The sequence below is a fragment of the Chrysoperla carnea genome, chromosome 4 (assembly GCF_905475395.1).
Source record: "Chrysoperla carnea chromosome 4, inChrCarn1.1, whole genome shotgun sequence".
Lineage (NCBI taxonomy): Eukaryota > Metazoa > Arthropoda > Insecta > Neuroptera > Chrysopidae > Chrysoperla > Chrysoperla carnea.
In genome coordinates, this window is record NC_058340.1 from 38579219 (window position 1) to 38603003 (window position 23785).

General features: G+C 26.8%; 1 protein-coding gene across 1 annotated transcript in view; it reads left to right on the top strand.

Annotated features, from left to right (window-relative positions):
- Window positions 1-9824: 9824 nt before the first annotated feature.
- LOC123298053 (BTB/POZ domain-containing protein 6-like) overlaps window positions 9825-23785 on the top strand; it is a 30993-nt gene continuing 17032 nt past the window's right edge. The window contains exon 1 of the mRNA XM_044879943.1: window positions 9825-10288. The gene's annotated coding sequence lies outside the window, so the exon portion shown is untranslated. The remainder of the gene's footprint in view (window positions 10289-23785) is intronic.

A 23785-nucleotide genomic window follows, 5' to 3' on the forward strand; every position in this document is an offset into this window, starting at 1 on the left:
ATTATTGTTTTCTGGTAATAATAATATATAAACCCGCAAGATATTTTAATTGTGTTAAATTTTTAAAAACTTAAAAGTTCCACATTTAGTATTTTCTGTAGATTTAGAAATTATCCAGCCCATCAATTTGCTTTTAAACTTTATTCATAATATATAAGAAAGAAAGAATCTTTGGAAAGATAAAAATAAAAAAGTTTTTTTCTAAGTACATTAAAAAGAAAAGTTAATTTTTGTACAATTCGTATAATATATATCTGGGATATATTACGCCATGATTTTTTTTTTGAATTGTCCTAATCTTTCTTTAAAATGTTTTCGAAGTTTTGACATTTTTTTTATTTTTATACTCTCGACATTTATACTTCTAGGTCGACCTTCACCTGATAACCACCTGAAATTTTCTTGATTATTAAATACTCCTAACATACGAAAAGCATGAATAATTTAATTTAATTAATTTTAGTCAAATTTTTCCATGGACGGTTTTTTTCAAGCAAGCCTTTTCCACTATTTTTTATAATAAAATTATCTTTCTTCTGATACCAATTTCGATTGTTTCACGCATTGCTGCAGTTGCCTGTATTGACTTATTTTTCATATGGTGTGAATAGATCTACACCGATCTGTTATCCAATTGAAATTGGTATTAGAAGAAAGATAATTGAGTTACGAAAATGGTATAGGCTTACCTGAAAAATAACCGTTCAAGGAAAACACTGGTTAGTAATTTAATTAAAAATAACCATGAAAACTTTTCGATAGGAGTGTTTACAAATCAATAGAATTTCATAAAAAACATGTCTCATCTGGTTATCAGATGTGTGAAGATTGACCTTATACCATCTCTTGTACTATTTATGTTACTACTCTATTCAAATAAAATGTAGTAGGTATAATATACGTTTAAGATAATTCCTTGCAATCGATATGTTTATTTCAAAAAAGATACCAATGAAAATGGGCAGTGGTGGATTTACACTAGGGGCAGTCGGGGCTAGTGCCCAGGGCGGCAAATTTTCTAGGGCGGCAAAATTTGGAAAGTGAGAAAATATTTTCAATACAATATATAATTAACTAATTCTTCTAAATAAAAATTTTATTTTTCAAGAAATATAATTTATGCATTATGTATTAAATCAAAATTTTGTATATTATAATATAGGAAATTTAAGTGAAAACTATTAAAATAGTTTAATCAATTTATTTCCATAAAGGTTTGCAAAAATAAAATTTGATATTTTTATTTTCTGGAATTGATAAATTCCAGAAATATAGTTTTTTTGAAAAATTAAAAATATTTTCAAATTATCTATGTCTTTTTGATAATAGAAACTTTAATTGATCAATGAATTTGCCTAAAATTGGAGAATTATCCAATAACACTAATTAATTTAAATTTAAAAGAACAGTAATAAATAATATGTAATACATAATAAATTTTCTGCAATTAATTAGTTATTCTAATTTTTTTTTAAATAAGATATCAAAACTATTAAAATAAAATTTCAGTCATAGGGCGGCATTTTCTTCAGCGCCCCAGGGCGGCAGAAATTTAAATCCGGCCCTGAAAATGGGAGCAATTTTCAAAAAAAAATCTTAGTAAACATTATCCAATAATTTCATTCAATCTGTTTTAAAATTGACAATGGTTATTGTGTGTCAGGCAGAAATCAATTTAAGATACAGACAATAAACGATTGAAAATGCGGTTAAAAGTTTATACATATATGAAAAATATGAATAATCGTTTTACTTAAACCTTGATTTTATAATTAACATTCAAAACGCCATTTTAAAATTTTAATATGTAAGAAAAATGAAAATCATTAAAATTTAATTTTTTGCTTTATTTAAATTAAAAATTAATTTAAAGATGGCAACTATTATAAGATTTTACGTTTTATCAATATTAAGTATGTTTATATTTTTACTTGTAGGAATACATTTACTAAGACATAGGTACACAGAGCATTTGAATTTCTTTTGCTGTATTGGCTCCGTGCATTCGAATTATATTTTAAGGATTAGATATTTTAAATTATTAGGGATTCAAATCCAGTGGCTGTCATCATTGTTTACCCGTGAAGGCGCAATTTGGATCAAAACTTTGGTATCCATATTCTCCAAAACTATAAAAGATAAGGAGTTGAAAATTTGTAAGTAGCTTCAACTAGTGGTCTTGTAAAACATTCTTGAAAAAAAAACTATAGAAAATACATTAAAAAATTTTCGAGATTTTCGAAAGTGGCGAAAAACTGTTTTAAACTCTTCTAATTTATTAAAAATAATGCAAGCACTGACATTCAACACTTTCTATACACGGTATTTCGACAGTTAACTCAGTCAATTGATTGTTTTCACTTGTTTTTTAATTATATTATTTTCTACTTTCTAGTTTGTTATATGCGCTTCCACCATCAAAGATTTTTTAGTTAATCGTTAATCTTGACGATCCTGATTAGGATAATCAGACAAACTTACTAATTTTATTGTCATCGATTCTTTATAAGTGTGTGAAATTTCTATTTGTAATGGGTAAGAATCACGTTCAAAGATTGCGTTACATCGATGCATAGATACATACCAAGCTAATAAAATGCATGTTAAAAAATAATATTATCCCAATTATATAATCCCATAATTCCCAATTTTTTAATAATAATATTTGTTTATTAAAAGTTTTTACAGCCCTGTTGAAATATTTTTCAAATCTAATAATATATTTTACATATCTTTCAAAAGGTATTTGCAACCAGAAGAATTTAATTTGATCGTATGTATCGTTAAAACAGTCGTCAAGACGCTTAGCGTCGCCCATTCCTATCTGTTCGCGTGTTATTATATATTCATATGAGTCAGCGACCGAACAAGTGCGGTCATTGGCGATAGTGTATACAATTGGCGCCTGTGACGTCACAATCTAATTCAGACACTGAATTTATAGATTTTTTTTTAATATCGTAAAAATTAAAAGGTTTCGTTTTAATAGTAACACATACATCTTATAGAGTTTGACTTTCCCCTAATTTTAAAGTTTTAGCGAGGACTATGAAGTTAATATTACTAACTTTGTAGAAGCTTTCTTTTAATTGCAGATCGATATCTTTTGATAAATGTAGATTCAAGTCATTCAAAATTTTGTTGCTGTGGGCAGAGGCGGAACGTAAATTTGTGAAGCTCTGGGCTAATACTACTTAGTCAGCCTTATGATGCCAATGAAGACTGGGGGCCTTTTGTATCCACGGGGCCTTGGGCTTCAGACCAAAAAGCCATTAAGTAGATTCACCACTAGTTATCGAAATATTTCTATTTCTTAATTAAAAACACTATTTATCTGATATCTATATATATTAATAATGCTTTTAATGCTATCTTAATTTAATGCTAGTCAGGATTTGTCAGGGATATAGCCAGACAAGGTTACGTTTATGGGATCGGGATTAGTAAAGGGATCAGTATCGACTGTTACGCGGAGGTTTGAGGAGGCCCATTATTTGTTCATTGTTTCGTTTTTTGCCAATTTCATGTTATAAACATTTTCTAAATTTTATTTATGTTCCAATAGTTATGTAATTTTTTGGAATTTTTGCTTATTTTACTTTGAAAAAATATATATCATCCCATACATTTGACTCACCTTTTTTGAAACACTTGTATAAACTTGTATTTTGCTAAAAATAATTTTTCCGTAACGTTTATTCTTTACAAAGAAAGTAAACAATTTAATTAAGAAAATATGAGTCAGTTAATTAAAAAAATCTAACAATATTTTCTATTAATTAAATTCATTTAAAACAAATATACATAATTTAAGTAACTATTAGGTATTACCTTTTAGCAAACTATCCATAATAGGGACAGTTGTCTAGTTGATCTCTTGGTTCTCATGGTGAACGTTTTGAATGTTAAGTGGAGATTATGTGAAAATATTGAAAGCCGATAATTCAATTCAATTGCATGTTTATTTCTGGATGGGAGCAATGAGATATTGCCGATTTTTGTGAAGGTTTCATCGATTTTATAACCATGGTTTGCCTATCAGTTTTCGAAGCTTCATAATGATTTAATTTTTTTTAAACGGCCTGTTTAAGAACAAACTAAAAAGCGGAGAAGTTTGAAGAAAATTTGGACAAAATATTTGAAATATGATGGTCAGTTATTTCATTATCTCGAAATATAATTCCGAATAATAAACAAATAAAAATAAACAAAATTTATCTTTCGTTTCACTCAATTCATTTTCAATAATTTCAGCATATATTTTGAAGATTTTTAGAAATGAGCCAACTGAGACGGCAAGGATTAACTTTGAATAAATTTTTGGAACTCAGTTTTTATGGTACGTTCAGCGGATGGAAGGCTAGACAGAAAAAGTGTCCGGCACATAAATTATAACAAAAAGTAACCTTTCAATAATTTTTAGAATGACTTTTGTTTTCCTTTTTCTATCTTTTTCACCTAACCTTTTCAGCAATGTGCTTGGATTTTATTTCCAAAATTCTTCCCTTCAAAGAATAGTATGGAATTCGTCAAAAGTATGATCGGTCATGACATCCTTCCTTCTCATAATAATTTGTATGAGAGAAGTGAATTAATCCAAGTAAATGACTCATATAATTATTAGCTTTAGGCTATTGATTTGTAAACATTGATATTAAGTAATATTAAATTCATCATAAGCGTTACTTTAATGATTTGTTTGGGTATAAATTTGCAATGATTACAGGTAACAAAGTACGTATTGTCTATCATTACTAGTAAAATTCCTTTCGGAGAATGTATAATGTACCTCTATATACAAATTATAGCGAAGTATATGTAAAATAAATGTATTGATTGTTCTTTGTATTGTAGATACAGGGATATATTTTAAAATTCGTTCTAAGCACGGGTGTAGTTGAAGGATCGCAAACCGACAATAGCATTCGCTCTTTTTTATTTCGATTATAGAGGGGAAGCAGCGCTTTTTACAAGTAGCTAGTTATGCATTGGGTCTTCTAAAGTATAATATTTTAACAGGTAGTAGGTACTATGGATCAAAAAATTTGCATCAAAAAGGACTTTTCTACTTAAAATTATTTTTTGAACTCAGTGTAGGTATTATTCGTATGCGGAGATTTTGCATTGGCTGTATAGTTTGTGTATTTAAGTAAAAATGAAAAAATTTATTAATTTTTGTTCAACCCTGTTTTATAGAATAAAATATCAAATAATCTGACAAATGGTGTTAGTTTACAGTATTAGTAAAAATAATTTGGTGTTACTAGCTTCAAAGCCTCCATATAGAGGCTATTTGACTTAAAAGCGACTTTCATTGATATTTACATATTTAACACCCCATTTTATTAAGCCCAGACATCCTATTTCATTACGTATCAATAGGACAAAATTATTTTTCTATTTTGCTGTTTAATGATTTTTCTATTGAAAATGACCTAAAACGTAAAATATCCGCCAATTCTAAGGTTAAACGTAAAATCAAAAATTTTCGGGGAGTATGATTGAGTTTTTAGGCTAAGTATAATAAAACCAAAAACTTTAGAAGTGTACTTAAATCATGCACCTGGGCTAAGATAAATTAGCCGTTTAAGGTTAAAAAAACACGCTTTAATTTTGAAATAAATAAGTTACATGACATTAATATTTTCAATGAATTATATTTCAGTAATTAATAAATAAAAATTAAGTGAATATTGGAAAAAATGAAGATTTATTTACCGTGAGCGTTGTAAATTACATTTCCAAAACGAATATAGTTAGTATATAGACGTAAAAAAAAGCGTTGACTTGAATATAATATTAAATCTTTTGTATCGAAATAGAAGAAAAAGTAATAAATTTAACGTAAAATTACCCAAATAACACACGTGTGCTAAACTAAACGTATTAAGTGTTTAATATATTTGAAACTGCTGAAAATAGGTCAGATTGTTTTTACTATATACACCATGTCTTGCTCGCTTATCTTTATTTAATAATATTACTTCATACTTCATATTTACTAACTATTGATTTTACTCCCATATTCCATACGATATGGAATTGTATTGTAAAATATTTTTTATTTATTTATTGTAAAAAAAAATTACTTTGAAATTTAAAGCAGTGGCGGATTTTAGAAAAAGGACCCAGATAAATCTCTGTTTGGAATTCTGGCTACGTCAATTTCAAATTGTAGATAGGGGAATTTTCCCCTGGTATGGATTTTACAATTAGATGGACCAAGGCTACTTACTGAGAGAAATTATTTACTTAAACCTGGTTTGAATTAATGATCCCACTCTAATTGTGTGCATTCAATGACAGGACTTGTTTTGCAAAATTTAAGTTCATTTATTTGAAAGGATGCAATAAAATTGAGCGTGTTTTCATTGTAAAGATTAAAATCATTATTCCATTAGAAAGAACTTATAATTGAAAACAGTTATAGCCTGGAATCATTCCTTTATATTCGTAAAATTTTTGCCTTCGACTTTAATCATTTCTAGTAGTAGTATTTCATAGTCTAGAGCCTTTTTATGAAATCAAGATTTAAATCTTCTGGTATATTACATGCTTGTTTCATATTTTGCGTGGTTGGGCTTTAATTTTTACCGCTGTTATTTGACTAAAAGAAATATATATATATAACCAATGTTTTTGTAAACTAGACATTATAATGTTACAGATATTCAAGATTAATTTTTATACATACTAAGATTTTATATAATAAAAATAGGGTTTTCTGCTGGAGAGGTCCATGGAAGCTAAGAGCTTCAATCCGCCACTGATTTTAAGGTGAAGCTGTTGGGATGAAAATATTGATATCAATTATTTGCAAGATTTATTATTTAAAAAAAGCATTAAACCAACCATTTGATTTTTAAGTTTAGAATCGTAAACATATTCAAATAATATTCAGTATTAAAATAAATTTTCCTGTTCGAATGAAAATGAGAATACAATCAAATTGCAGAGATTCTATTTTTATGTGTTAATACAAGGTTGCGCTTAGTAAGATGTTACCACTTATAAATATTTGACATACATATGATTTTCTTTTTAAGGATTTAAGAAAAAACTTGTTGTTCAGTTGTGTAAAATTCATGCATGCAACTCAATACCTACTTCATTTGCTCAACTAAATATTTGTAAAAATTTCTTAACCAAACCGAGGTTTCATAAAAACTAAATTAAATTACTCATCAGATTTGATCTAGAAAAAAATAGTTTAACAGATACTATCATTAAATTTCAGACGTGTCTTTGCAAAAATTTCCACATACCGAATTACCTTGCATTATGACAAATTTAATTAAACTAAAGGTACCAACTAACCCTTCCGGGAAATAATTTTTTCCCAATTACCCAAAACATACAAATACCACTATAATAATTTTCTGCTACATATTTATAATGATCAATTCTATCTAATCACGAAACCCTTCCGGTAAAATTTCGCTTCCATTCATTAATAAAAAAAATTCCATAATATTTCCACTATCAACCACTACTATACCTCATTGATTTTATCTTCTTTTGTTTGATTAAATAGTCATTCTATTTAACTCTTTTTATAGCATAACAAAATTTTGTTAGTATTTTTTATTAAATAGTAAAAAACGATTCTAATTATACGTTTAAAAAAAGATGAAATACATAATAAAAATACAATTAAAAAAGAGATAAATATACAGATTTTTGTTAGTCTAATGGAATTTTTTTTAAAAAATGAATCACTTTGTTTTAAGATAGGAAATTATTAAATTTTCATAGTATGAATGAAAAGAATTTATTGAATCAATGGTCATTATTCAGAACTATTAAATAGTAACTGATCTTTTCTTCCAATTACTTTTTAACAGACATTTTAAATGACAATCCAATTGGATTAATCATTGATGGTTTATTTTTTATCATTCTTGAATTCTAGTACTTCTACGTTATGGAAAATGAAGGGTTATTCAATGAATAGTATTCCGTTGCCGGCGCTGACAATAATTTTAAATGTCGAAAAGTGATCGAATTAAGAGCTTAAAATTCCAGAAATAAGATACTGGGTTATAACTTCATTAACGCGATATTAATATCTTGAAAACAATATATCCTTGCGCAATTTTCTCTACCGAATCAGTAACTCACACAAGGTTTAGCGATATTAATTATATATTAATATACAGCTCACCAAAAAATTTGTCATGGAAAGTGTTATTTCGAATTTTTTTATGAATAAAAAGGTAAATGGTTTCAAATTAATGGTTTTAAATGGAATAACATCGTATTGAGATATACATATTTGAAAATTGCATAAAAAAGAATAACTTTGGTGAAAACAGAGTATATTTATCTTTTTCGTTGCCGAGATATTTAGGGTCAAAGTTTAAAATGAAAGACTATGAACCAAAAACTACGACCTTAGACAATAAAATAAGGGCGCCATTCGTTAATAATGGACGCAAGCATAATTTAAATGAAAATTTTCTTTACGGCTCTGGCAAAGGAGTCACTTCCATTTATATACGTATTGATTAAATTTACTCATCGATCGTCAATCATTACTTTATGCTTGTGTTTTAGTACTTCTTCGTTATGGAAAATGAATAATTAAACTATATTGTGAAATATATGATTTACTCATTCATCATTTATTGATCAGTTGCCAAGAAAATTCGTAGAAAATTTACTAATGACCAAAATTATAACTTGATGAATAAAATATGAATCGTGGTATATACAATAAAGTATGAATAGGATGATAATTTGTAGGGTTCGGTAGGTACATAACATAATCCATAATTACGTTATTATTTCAACATCTTAGAAAATGAATGCCAAACATCATAAAAACTAAATTTTTTTAGCGAATTGTCGAAGGAAATGGACCTATTGCTTTTGTACTGATGATGGAATTTTGGTTTGCCCAAAGTATAAAATTTCAAATTTTAAATTAATATAAAAAATATTTTTGTATTTTTTGATCAGTTTTAAGCAAGAAATTACCTACTCTAGCCGCTTAGTTTTCGAAATATAAATTCTTGGAAAACTAAATTTGCAATATTTGATTTTAAGAAAACTAAGGTATTTTTCAATCTCTGAGGGAATTCACTTAGCTAACGCAGCTCCTTCTTATTCGAATGAACAGAATAAAATTTTAAATCTAGGTGCTTTTTTGAAATTTTTTGTTCACTATCTACTTTTCTGGCTCGTGGATATTGATGAAAAAATGACTAAAAACAGTTCAAAATTTTCTTAGTAAAAAAGTCTTAATATATCGGATTTTGGCTCTGATTTCTTTCATAGCTCTAAGAATACGTTAACGTTAGGCTAGTAAAATATACTTTTTTACGACAGTAATGTGAATGTATGGTATATGGATCAATAATTTATAACCTTTATATCTTGAAGTTGTTTGTTTCAAACTTCAAGCAGTCGAAAATGAACATAACAATTATTCGTCAAAATTGTCAATCGTGGCTTTTGAATTCTTGAATTCTTCAAAATTTGTAAAAACTATCAATCAATAAAAGGTCAAATGATGAGGGTTCCTATTTTAATACGGAATCCTAAGAAAAAACACTCAAGTAAAGCCCGGTCAATTACTTTGAATAATATATAGGTTTTTCATATAATAAAGTATTTGTAATATGTATTTATTTAGTAAATAAATATAAATTTAAATATTTTTTTATACATATAAAATTCATTTTTATAACAATCAGCAAACTATGTATGATACGCGCCGTCGCATTTGATACCGTCGTGACGTCTCCATGGTATGTATGTGTATATACAACAACGAGAATTAACGAACAACAATCGACGTCAAAATACATAACAACGGACAAACGACGCACGTACATACCGAAGAGTACCGATTTCAACCGTACTGCAGAAGAGTCCTCATCATTTCAATTTGTTACTGTTTTTGTTTAAAAAAAAAGTATAAATAAACAATTTCATATATAAAATGGATTGCAAAATTAAGTGCTTCTATTAAATTGATTTGAATATTTGATGTGTTAAGACACACAACACGAGGTTAAAGAGAACGGACGTACAGCTGAAGGTGTTTGTTTAAATGTTTTGTTTATTTATTATTATTTGTTGATATATTGTGGTTTGTTGTTAATATTTGGATTATTTGTTGTTGGATTTGGATAGTGAAATATTTAGGATAAATTTTTAGACAAATTTCATCAAAGACTTTTTTTACCAAGTGTTTGGATTTTTCTAATAGTGCAAATGTTGAAAAATCGGTATAAAGATTTTGTTGATTGTATACAACAAAGCCAAGCTGATATTATCTGAAGTATGTATTATTTTTTTTATAATTTTTTTTATTAAATCAATATTTTAATTAATTCTTAAGTGTAGGCAATTTTATTTACATTGATAATAAATATTTATAATTTAGAATTCATTTTTTCATAAATTTACATTATAAAAATAATTAATATTTTTATTGCTAAATTGAAGATAATTCGATAACTATCATTGAGATAAAAATCTTAATTTTTGATATAAGGTTGTTAGATGGTTTTGTATCTTAAGCCGGAAAAAAAACTTTTTTATCTAACTTGTTCGTTCACCCAGCAAATGTATTTTTTATGTTTTTGTATTTTGGCTCTATAAAATAAGTATCTGAAGAATTTTGAGGTGCACCAGACCGGAAGCATATGGTAGCGAAAAATGCACATTTTCTAACCCTATCGAAGTATCCTGTCAATTATTTTTCGCGCACGTATTGTGTTGTTTTTGAATATTTTAACATATAAGACTGACGAAAGAATATGTCCAAAACACGAAAATTGTGGAAAAGTCGATTTCCATATATTCTACTCATAATCCACAAACTAACCTTAATTAATCGCTTCATCATGGGCTTACGGTTTGTATGTATGTCAGTGCGTATTTGTTTCCGCTACGAGATTTAAAATCTGAAATTCTGGACTACTATTAGTAAGATAAAAATGACAACCGACCGGATAAGGAGCGGGCACCGTAACCACAAGACCATAACTCTATTGCGAAAATATTAATATTTTAAGATAATAAACTATAAAAAAAGTGATGGTCAATCGGTGTCGGACACATTGGTCTGGTTTTTAAGAGTCTGAGTTTACATTTGAAAGAAAGGATGTGGATATGATCGTGGTCGTATTTGATATGTATTTAATATTTATCAGTTTAGGATTTAAATCTATCACATTAAATGTAGTTTATACAACTCCAGTTTTGAAAATTTTTCCCACGAAGACGATAAAATTTTGACCATTTTGACCATATATTTAAAGTTTGAACTCTATTTTTAATAATTAAAATTATTTACATTATTTGTTATATATTTATATTAATTGTTTTCATAACAAAATTAATTTTGATTGCAAAATTATAAGAATATATCACATGAAATTCTATTATAAATAAGTTTTCTATTTATATTTTGATTATTTACAAAGAGGTCAGTCACTTTAAATTTTTGTAAAATGAATGTAAATATAAACAAAAATTTGGTTTGTATCAATATGCCTCGAAAATATATTTAGATCAACTATACTAATACAAAAATTACAAGCAAACTCTGGTAAAGGCCTAGTCTCTATCTCTTCACTATCTCTATCTCTATATATTATAAATGCGAAAGTAAGAATGTTTGTTTGTTTGTTTGTTTGTTACGCTTTCACGCTAAAATTAGCGAATGGTTTTTAATGAAATTGTACAGCAATGTAGCTCATACTTCAGAATAACACATGAGATATAATTTATAAAGATATATTAATAAAAAAAAATTACATTTAGGTTCCTATTAGTTTTAATTATTTTTTAGGATTTTGTTGTATTTTAAAAGTTTTTAGAGTATTTTCGCTTCGTTATGCAACTCTTGCGTCGCAAACTTTCTTTTTAGAAATATGTAAAAGCTTTATTAATTATTTGCTCGAAAATTCCCAATAAACCCAATATTCCTTTATTTAAACAATCAAACATTTATCTATTAGGCTCAATGTTTTTCTTTGTTTTCATTAATGAAAATCTATGTAAACTGTCACTGGAAAAACCAATGAATATACTATGAAAAATCAAACATATAACATGAAAAGTAATAAACCATATTACCTATAGCAATTGTATGAAAACAGCGTAGATATAGTATGGGTATAGGAATTAGGAGACAATATCCATTTCTTTCTCTATCTCGCGTAGAATTATGCATAAAAATATCACATTGTCTTTACTTATTCGAATTGTACAATACAGTTAAGCTCGTAACAAAAAAAAATTAATTTAAAAAAAACGAGAGGTGTCGTGAAACACTCAGTAGAAACTATGTTATTTTTTTTGTAATTTAAGTATCTTAAACTAAAAAAAAAATTAACTGGCTTTATTGGAAAGTTTTCTGCGCCATTTATGCGCACGCGTGAATGTTCAATTTTCACACACTTTTCGCAGCAATTGCGGTCATATTTCGCCAATAGCCCGCGCGAATGTTGTATTCCACGTGTTCAATTGTCTCTGGTCAGCGACGGATTAACCAATACGTAAGCAACTGTCCAGTTGCCCCGGCGAATGGTCAAAAGAGAAAAAGACAAAATTTTACGAATAGTAGAAAAAGAAAAGATAAAAAATAGGGAGGAAAGGCGAATTATTTACGGGAAGGGAACCACAGAATTCCATTGCCAATGGGCTCAAGCGTGGGTTAATCCAGCCCTGCCTCAAGTTTAGATATCCCCAAAGAAGATAATCGAATGGGTTTAGATAGCAAGATCTTGGTGGCCAATTAACAGATCCATTACGTGAAATTAGTAAATGATTTCATAGATTTTCATAAAAATATTTAATAAAAATAAAAACTTTCTATAATTTGCAAGCTTTGTTCTACCGTGAGTCTACTCATTATGAAATGCAAACGAAACGAAAGACAAAGCAACTATGTCTACTGTTCAATCGATTAAGAAACAAAAGAGTGTTGCCAACTCAAAGACGTGGAACTTCTAAAAACACCCTTTATTTGCATACATTTCCTTTTTTTGTATTTTTTGTAGAGTTATCACACAATGATGTCTCAATGCGGTTTTTCAGTTATCATAGTTTACACATGATTATAATTTATATACTATATGTTTGAATATATTATCAAATTTATGTAAATAACAAGTGTATATACATAACAACTAGCTGAGTTAATGGTTTAAATATTCATCATGTGCTTCATTATCTTATAATTATAAACAAATGAAATCCAAAGCACAATATATCTACCTACGCAGTTTTTTTAAAAGAAACTTTTTCTTATGGTCGAAAAAATAAATCCCATGACCTAATTGGCCGATCTTCATTCATAATTTTTGTGTCAAATCAAAGACACTTTCTAGGTTTAGACGCCATGTTCAGTCGCTATTTCGATTGTATTTTGAGTTATCGTACCCTCGGCAAAACAGAAAAAATGATTAAAAAACTGCTATATACCAATAATCTTATTAAAAAACACGAAAATTACCTGTAAATTGATTTTTTACTAAAATAAGTGTTATAATTTTCATTGTGATCACAAGCAATGATGACAATGACGATAATGAACCGAATCTAGGCTGCCGAGAAGTCCAAAAATTATCTAGCAAATAAAAAAAAGTTTATAATATTTCATACTCAGTTGTATAAGTGTAAAATTCTATGATTCTTAATGGAAAACCTATTATAATGCATAGTTGCTAATTTTATGTGAATTAATTATCCACTTGAAGGACTTTTCCCCCAATTTTAGATTATGTAAAACTATATTTATTTTTATTTTTACATAAAAACACCTAAATCAAATAAATAAAAAAAGATAAGAAAAATTTTAAATATAGGTCAATAACTGACAAATTTTTTAATGAATTTTTTTTTATGTTTTTTAAAAATGAATAATTTCATTATATTTATCGCACAGTTTAGGTATTAAATATTAGGTGCTATATAGAATGAAAATAATCACTTATTTTCTTCAAAAATTAATTAAAAGTATTAACTGGTTGAAAGCTCAAAAATTATTTCCAGTAGAAACGAAGTAGATAGATTGGGAATGAAATTCTAAAATCTTGTTTAGCCTGGAAGTTTTTCGATTTGCTTGTAAATCATCTGCCCATTTACACTTTAAGTTAATTTTTAAAATTGAAAAAGTTAAAAATAAATTTAATTTTCAAAAATATGTTTTATTATAATTATAGAAATCAAATTTACTCGAAAAGACGAATTTCAAAAATTGTAAAGATATTTAAAACTTTATATTTTATAGCATTGTGTAAATATATTGGTAAATATGAAAATTAAAGCAAAAATAAACACGATAAATTGTAGTAAAAATAATTTTATTCCAAGAACTTTGCTTCTTGCTTCTTTGTGATATAGATATCAATATTATTAATATCATGAAGCGTCGTATCGAATTTAATCTCTTATCTTTCCTTGTTTATTTATGTAATAAATCTCGCTTAGTAATAACAGTTTGCTATTATTATTTATGCATCCCGTATACGACAAATATCAGCGCTTCAGAGCTCAAATACTGAAATTGGTGCGAATAAAGAGGAAAATTTAAAATTCCGTTAAGTATGACACATAAAAATACTTTGACAGAGGCATGCTGTAAAGCATTGATGAGATCATCCTGTAGGTATTAAAAGTTCGTGTCTATAAAAATTATAAAACATACAATTTCCAAATAAAGTACAAATAAAAAATTTGACTAAAAAACCGTTATAATCCATTTTTGTCTATGTCTGCCAATTAAATTACGGAAAAATACGTGCAATCACCTAATATATAAACAAATATCAACCCAAATATATAAATGTATAAATAATAAAGTTATCAATAATAATATTATAAATTATATAATTATTATTATTAATAATAATAAAAAATTAAAATTCAGTTAATGAACTTTAATACAAGAAATTAATGATAATGTTTAACAAGTGTAAGTGAACTCTTGATTGCAATTATTAAATACTTTTGTACACCATTTTTGGTACACAAATACAAGTATTACATATTTATATTATTTTATTAACTGAATTATTGATTATATTGGTAATAATAACTGAAACCTGTTGAAAAATATACATTACCAGAATATAGGTTTCAAACTTTCAACCACAGACAAATATTATAAGTGCTCTCACAACATGATTTACCTTCATTTGTTTTACGGACTTCTAAATTAACTAAATAAGGTGGAATATCTGATGAATATCTATTGTGCCATAAATTCTCTGTAGAGTGTCTCAAAACTTAAAACTACCGCATATGGAAGAGAAGAGCAGAATGAAATAGAGTTAATACGCTCTCTGACCTTGACTTTTAAAATTAAAATTATTTTGTAATGTTTAGTCCACGCACACGTCTAGCTTAACGTTTTAGCCACCACTCAAGGGAACCAAATAATTTTGTTCCCGTAACCTCCATCACTCAAGTTTTATTTCTTATCGTATTTTTGAAATCCTTTTCTTTTTAAACTCTGCCACAATACATAATTTCAGGTAATTCAGACATTCGGAAGCGAGTGAAAACTCAGCTGTAAAATTCCATTGATTCCGTGTCTACATTGATATACTATTAAGTCAAGTCATAAATTACATTAAAACAAGTCAAGTTAATAAAAACTATGTTCAAATCAACTAAATTGATTTGTAACCGATTATTTTGTGGATATCAACGTCATCCTCATACTGGTTTGCGATGCCCACAATACTTGTGGTAGATAGTCCTATTCAATACTGTAATATTACCTATGCTAACATAGATATTATAGTATCTGTCTCTATACCATACCAGCATTGTAGTTAACGAAGTACATTTCTTACCATGTGACCGCTTAAACTTGAATTTTCTTCGTATCAAATTATAATTTTTAAATTATATTACGTTTTTGTTCAATATTAAAAAAAAATTGAGATTATTATAAAAATGTTTACATTTAACGCATTTCCGTAATTGCGTGGCATATGTGTAAAAATCACGTATCAATTTTATAGACAAACGGTCTGTTAAATATAGTTTATAAAACATAAATATCGATTTAACGTAAAATTTGTTTGAACAAGATTTTGGTACGGGATTCTTTACGAAACGTTATTTTAAGCAATAAAACATTCAAACTTATTGATTCTGTTCTACAGAAGGAGTATGGAAATGACGATTTTCATACTCCTAAATTAATAAGTATTATTCAATTGTTTTACAAAAAGGTATTCATAACATGACCAAATATTGATAAACATACGTTTATGACCAATATAAAATTAACAGCATGTCAAAACGTACGATTTTTTAATCAAATAAATTTAGAAGATTGATTCATCATAACTTATTATTTTTATGAACTCATACATAATAGATGAGTATATATTATTATATTTTGATTAGCATTTGATATTTGTTGTTTTCATAATAAAGGTAATATGAACCTTTTAAAATACAATCATTATTAGTAAGTACATTGATTTCATCAATCATATATAATTATGATTATAGATTTTTTTGATTTGTTATAAGGTATCAATTATTACTGTTTTAATTATAAATAGAATATTATGAATATTTAAAATATTTTTATTTAGTAGATTATATTATTATTCGTAATAATTTTGTTTTTAGTTTTGGATTTGTAATCAAAACATAGTCAAGGCTCTGTAGATTCAAAATATTTTCGTTCATCTAATAAAAATTTAGTTGAAAATCTCATCGAAGTGGCCTTTTGTTTAAAAAATATTATTTTAGTATAAATATTATTTATCCTGTCTAAATTTTCACGAGTCCATATTGCTTGTCTCATTATTTTTTGTAAATAAAAACTCGCAAATCTTAAAATTAACTATACCATTTTTAATTAATTTAACTGGTAAATTACTCTATGAGCTATTTCTTCAATAAAGTGAAATAAATAAAAGTGAAAATCATTTTGAATTTAATTGAGAACAATTTCTATCAACTAAAAGAAAGTTTTTTTCTAAATTTTGAATATTTATAAAATTGGGGAATTTTGAAAATGACCGCCTGAGATAGTACCTAACAGTTTTACAGATTTACAACAAAACTATGGCAAATCGAGGCCAAAATTATTGTCATCACCATCATTGATTTCGTTTTCTCAACTGCCTCCTTTTGAAATAAAAAGGAATTACACAATTAGCAAGGAATGACATTAAATTTGCGAAATTTTCTTAAAATGAAATATTTAATTATAACAAGTTTAAGACACTTTCAACTTTTATTTAGCTTTATTCTGGAGGTATCTTTCTGTTCGGAATACTTATAATTCAAAATCTTGTCTAATTTTATAAATTTTAGAAGTAATGGAATACGATTAAATATTATTGACAGAAAATTATAGATAAAGAACGGCCCTGAAAATATTTTAACTGCACTTTTTTTTCATAATATTTTAATATTGGTGTGTATTAGAGATTAAGTCATCCTAAATTATGCAAATAATAAAATGTATATATTTGAAAATGATTCATATTAGTATAGTTATCAAACACTTGAACGGTTTTATGAAATACATATACAAAAAAATGCGGTGTAAACCTTCCATACAACCTCTATATTCGACAAAACATGTAACTATTTTAGTTGGGCTGTGCACACACAATTGCGTAAAACGGTCGTGATAGTTTTCCAAAGTCTTATTTTGCCACTTTTCATTTCCAGACCAGACCAGATTTCCACAACCAAGAGTGGTCATAAAATATTTATAACCCCTCCTGCTTCCTTCACTTCTTGCGGCAAACTGGGAAGGATAAAATATTCATTACGGCTTGCAGTAAAACTTGAATTAATACTTACATAATTAACATCAGCAGTCGAATGCTTCATTTTACGTAACACTGCCTTCAATAAGTAAAATCCGCAGTGGTATTGACTGTGGTCGTACTTTTTTAAAGTTTAATATTTAGAGAATTTTCCGTGAAATGCCCAAATTTGCACCAAAATTTAGTACAAAATTCTATTCTTAATGAAATTTATTTTATTTTTTATTTTCAAGAAGTAAATTTATTTCTTTTTATTGCAAGCATTGAACGTAAATATTAAACTTAAGAAAAAATGGTCCACTAAATAAATTGTAGAAAAATTTATTAAAATTCTTAAAATTGAATAATATTATAATCATCGAAAAATGTCTTGTTAATAACTAATACATCGAATTGAAAAACTTCGAAGTTTTTTACTAATATAAAACTTTTCTTTTTAGTGATAGTAGGTAAACTATAGTTTGCATAGAGGTCATATTATACTATAATTAAAATTTATGAATACAAAAAACTTTATAATTACTGTACTTTTGTTTTCAAAATAAAATCTTGTAATACAGATCATTAACAGAAATTCTATAAATACAATTTTAAAATATTATAAAAATTGTTATTTTTAACTCGTTGTGTCATTGCAAAAATTATAATAAATTGCACAGGGATTTGAATCATTATCAAGATAATTGCACTTTTTTTTTCTAAATTGATGAGTCTTTAATAGAAAAACGTGTGTTTATTTTTGTATAATTGAAGTACAATTAACACTATTTCCGCGTTACTAAATATAAGAGACTTTTGAATAGTTTTTAATTTATTTACATGCATAAAATTCATTTAAAACGTAAGTTAATGTCTGTCTCTCTATCACAAAATCAGAATTTTTCAAAATGTCAGATTACCGACACGCCACTTTATTGAGTGTCGAACTAAAGTCTACAGTATCAAAGAGTCGATTATATTCTTATTAAAAGAAGAAAAATACCTTATATTATTCAATTTTATGCTGGTGAGTCAATACAAAATTTACCGCGCCCATAACTTAAGTAGTGCAGCTCTTTCAAAATTGCCTGGAAAATCTAATAAATTTGCCTGGTCAAATTCAAAGCTATAAAAAAATTATTTCAGAAAACGAGGTATGTCGGCTTTAGGACTATTGCATTTGTCAAAAATTCGTTAAATTACTCCATGTTATGACTGAATAACGAATCTACTAAATATCGTTTAATGTTAGAAATACAATCAATATAATTTGTTTATTATATCTGTATGGATTTATTGGCGCTTCCACCAAGTATTACAATAACATGGGTACATATTTGGAACTGATTTAAAATAAAGAAATCTATAGAAGTATATAGGTATTGGCAAAAACATTATATTAACGTTATTTTTTACTTTTTAGTGCATATTAATTTATTTTGGAAAAGTATTTCTTTTGAAGTCGGTTTTCTTTTTGTTAAAACTTTTTTTTTTATATTGTGATTTTCAGTAAATCTGAAGTACACTAACTAATTTGACACTAAAAAAAGAATTATCGAAATCGGTTGGCGTGATATTGAGTTATTCGTCCTCTTTTCGTGCATACTTAATGCAAATTTAAGACTTTTATGGTTTTCTCATAGATGCCGTTGTCAGAACTGGACCAAAATGAAATGAGAGCACACGGGATGCACCAGCCTTAAAACTGATAAAGAATTATCCTAATCGGTTCACCCAGTCAAAAGTCCTGAGGTAACACAAATTTAAAAAAAAAAAAACAGTCGAATTGATAACCTCCTCCGTTTTTGTTTGAAGTCGGATAAAAAAGGAAATACGATGCTGATATAATATTTCGTTTCGATTTTTTGGTCATTTGTATTTATCTATTATTTTTACAATTCATTTATCGAAAAAGTGTTCGGAAGTGGTTAGGTAAATGTTATCTAACCACTTACGTTTTTCCCATTCATCAAAAATAAGTTCAACAATTATTAGATGAAAATTTTTTTAGTAAAATAAAAAACTTTTAACCGGGAAAATAATATTCTTTTTTAATTATAAGGTTAAACTTCTCTTAAAATAAATTAAACCATTTGTAAAATAAATTAATAATAATATTTATTTTAATTAATTAATTAATACCATAATACTAAAAAAAAAAGATTAAATCTCCGTACATGCAAGGAATAGAATAAATTTATAACCTGCAATTGTGGGTATTGCTTCATATCCTTTTTTATAAGAACAAGTATATATGGTTTTAGTACAAGCAATTATTTTGCAGATATAACTCATGAATCCACCATATCCTTCACTTCCACATTTGTAGAACATCCAAATTAACACACGTGAATAATTAATTAAATTTTTAAAAATAATAATATTTATTTCATAATCATGACTTTTTAAGGTTTAAATAATTTATTGTTAATATTTTATTTAAACAATAAAATTTTTAAGGTTTTTAGGCATAAAATATATTATGGAAATTCGGTACAAAGAAACCTTGCAAAAATATTTATGTAAAATAGCATAAGCATGTGCACAACATACTTACAACAAGTGAAATTTACAAAAAAACTCCCGACAAATGCGATTTATTCCTTGTAAACCGATTTTTGGAAATTTAGGTATAAAATATTCTCAATCAAGTAATTTTGATCCAAAAAGTATAAAAATCAGGTTTATTTATTGATTGGATGCAGAGTTTCTGATATACCGCAATATTTGGATCAATTTCTGCCCGTATCTCAAAAACTTTTAGACCAGTCAGCAAATGCACCCAATTTTTGTACTTTCTTGGTCAAAATTACCTCATATAATGAGTTTTATCGAAATTCGAGATTAAGAAAAATTGCTCGATTTTTTTAAGAAGGTGCCCTTTGAAAAAATCGAGAAAAACGCACAAAAATTTTTGTTTTAGAATTTGATGAAACTCGGTAAATGGGGTAATTTTGAAATAAAAATTATAAAAATTAGGTTAATTTAATGATTGGACCTATAGAAAGTTACAATGTCAGCGAGTATCATGGGCAAAACTTCATATTCAAAAAAGTTAGAGTTTCCCACCAAAAAATTAAAAACCATAAAATTTTGAACAAAAGGGAGGATAAGTGAGGGCTATAACGTGATATTCTTTGTTTTTAAAGGAGAAATTTCCCAGCAAAACAGGCGGCTATCTGCTAGTATAATATAAATTAATACAATATTGATTTAAGATAAATATTTCGGTTTATTCTCGCGCAAAAAATTGTAGAACAAAAAATTTCCTGTAAAAAGTGTTAAACAGATCAAAAGAAGATAATACTTAATAAACTTAATTTTAATTTTTAACATTTGTAGAACGGATAAAAGCACTTCAATTAGGATATCCTGACAATATAAATCAATATTTAAAATTTTTGTAATTATTCTACGTTAACAAACAATTTCAAGTTTTTAACCGTATGAACAATAATCTTAGATATTAATTAAAGTAACCTTTAAAATTAATCATTTTCTATTAATAATAATAATATCATTTTTAATATAATGATATTAATCTACTTTTAATCATCATTTATAAAACAATATCAGTTAATTAGATATATCAGTTTTAATGTAGAGTTGTTAGTTATCCGGTAAATATTTTTAATTTAAGATTTAACCGCGATTTCACTTATATCTGCAAATTTATTTTTTTTTAATTAATGATTAATACCTATATTTCAATGCCATTTCAATTAAGCAATATTCTTATTCATAACTATTTATTAATTTCATTATCAATAGGTAATATTAGTAATGTTTAATTGTAAATGTTATAAATGTCTGTGATAAATTATAAAATTTGGTGTTAAATTTAAATTCGATTTTAGCAAAGTCCAATTATAAATAAAAATAATAATACATCTTTCTTCTCTAGTCTTGAGTATTAATCATTTTCATTTCTAGAGTTTTTTGCTGGTTAAATAAAAAAAAAGCAAATTTCAAAAAAAAATTGCATTCAAACACATGCATGTATGTGTAATGTAACAGAGTAATCAACACTGTCTATATACATGGTGTTTCAACAATTAACTCAGTCAATTGTTTGTTTTCACTTGTTTTAACAATGAATTTAAATAGTCATGATCATATTTTGAATTATTGTAAGAATAATATACTGAACATCCCAAATACCTCAACCAGAATATTGTTTTTATTTTGAGAAACTAGATAAACTAAAATACAATTTATTTGCTACAATTTTGCTCGAAGCCGAAAAATATCGTAAGTACGTTTTCTCCTTTGACCAAGCATTCTATTTGATTAGTTTTCTAAATCACTAAATTCTGTAGGATTAACTTTATATAACCTTTCAAATACGATAAAAGAATTTTAACTATATATGATTTCCGGTGTTAATACTCATACATTTTAAAATGTCCATTTGCCCAATGACAAATATTTAGAATACGTGTTGACATATAAAACTATATATTATAATAATATTTAAAATATGTAATTACTAGAGTGATACCCATCCACTTCGCTGGGTTTAAAATTAAAGATTGATAAAGATTGCTCTCGCTTATCCCCTTTCTATAACACTCGAAATAATGGTAAGGATTGTTTTACACAGGAAAAATATGTGTATGGTTTTTTATTTTATTAAATGTATAATAGTCGTAATTATTCATTGAGTATATCAGAAAATATGGCCGTGAAATATTTTATATTGACTATTTTTACAGAAATCTGTAATTTATAGTAATGTCAAATGACTACTTTTACAGATATGTGTAATTTATGGTAATGTCAAATTAAATTAATTTTTAAATTTTTTATTTATTTATTTATCTTTATAAATTATATCTCATGTATTCCGAAGTATAAGCTATATTGCTGTACATTTTCATTAAAAACCATTCACTAGTTTTAGCGTGAAAGCGTAACAAACAAACAAACAAACATGCTTACTTTCGCATTTATAATAAATAGAGATAAAAATAAATGAATTAAAACGTATTTTTTTTAAATGTACTTGCTGATACTATAACGTATATTAATTATTTAAATAAATAAATTAACCTTTTGACATCTTAACACTATAAATACGATCGAGTCTGTCATAACTTTCATTCACATATTTAAGAGGGCTTTAATTTTATATGAGTATGTTTATAAATGTTTACATAAAATTATGAGAAATATGAAATAAGTGTATTATATTTGTTTATATAATCATATTGTAAATAAATCAATGAAACAGGAATGGATTAAGGCTAATTGATTACTCTAAAACAGGCATGGGCAAACTTGGCTTAGAGAATTCTCTCAGACTTCTGTAACTAACATACGGGTAAGACAGTGATAATCTAGCCAGTGACAACCAAAAGTACGAGTAAGACAGAGAGACAACATTTTTTTTCTACTTATCTCATTACTATTAGAGAAACTGAGATAGGTAGAAGAGTCGTATACCCGTATCGCTTCCTCCTCTATGAGCAATGCGGACTTGGATAAAGAGACACACAATAAAGGTATAACAATGGTGACTTCGACTTAAAATAACTCGGCCATGCCTGCTCTAAAATGTATTAAAACAATATTTTTCAATATCATAAATTATTCGATAAAAGTAGATATGGAACTAGTTTGGTGTATAGTTGTTATCTTACAAAATTGATCTCAATGAGTCTTGCACTAAGAAAAACTTTTTTGGATTCAAGTAAACGCGTTTACTACTTGGCTGTTGATGATCTTATAACAAGTAAATATTTCTTAAGTCAACGATTTCAATACTTTATTCAAGAAAATAAGTATTTGATGCTTCAGCAAGTAATATTTTTGGTCAACTAGTGCTTTCTTCACAGTGCGCGCCTGTAGAAACTTTTTTATACTTTTTTTTCCTGTTTCTATGTTTCAATCGTTTCTAGTGCTACGTTTCTACCAAAGTGACGTTGCCTTTTTAAAAAATCGTATCTAAACTATGAGATTGTTTTTCAAGATTCCGATCCTGATAAACGATTCTTTGTTTATGATAAACAAATAATAAATAAGTTAAAATTTTT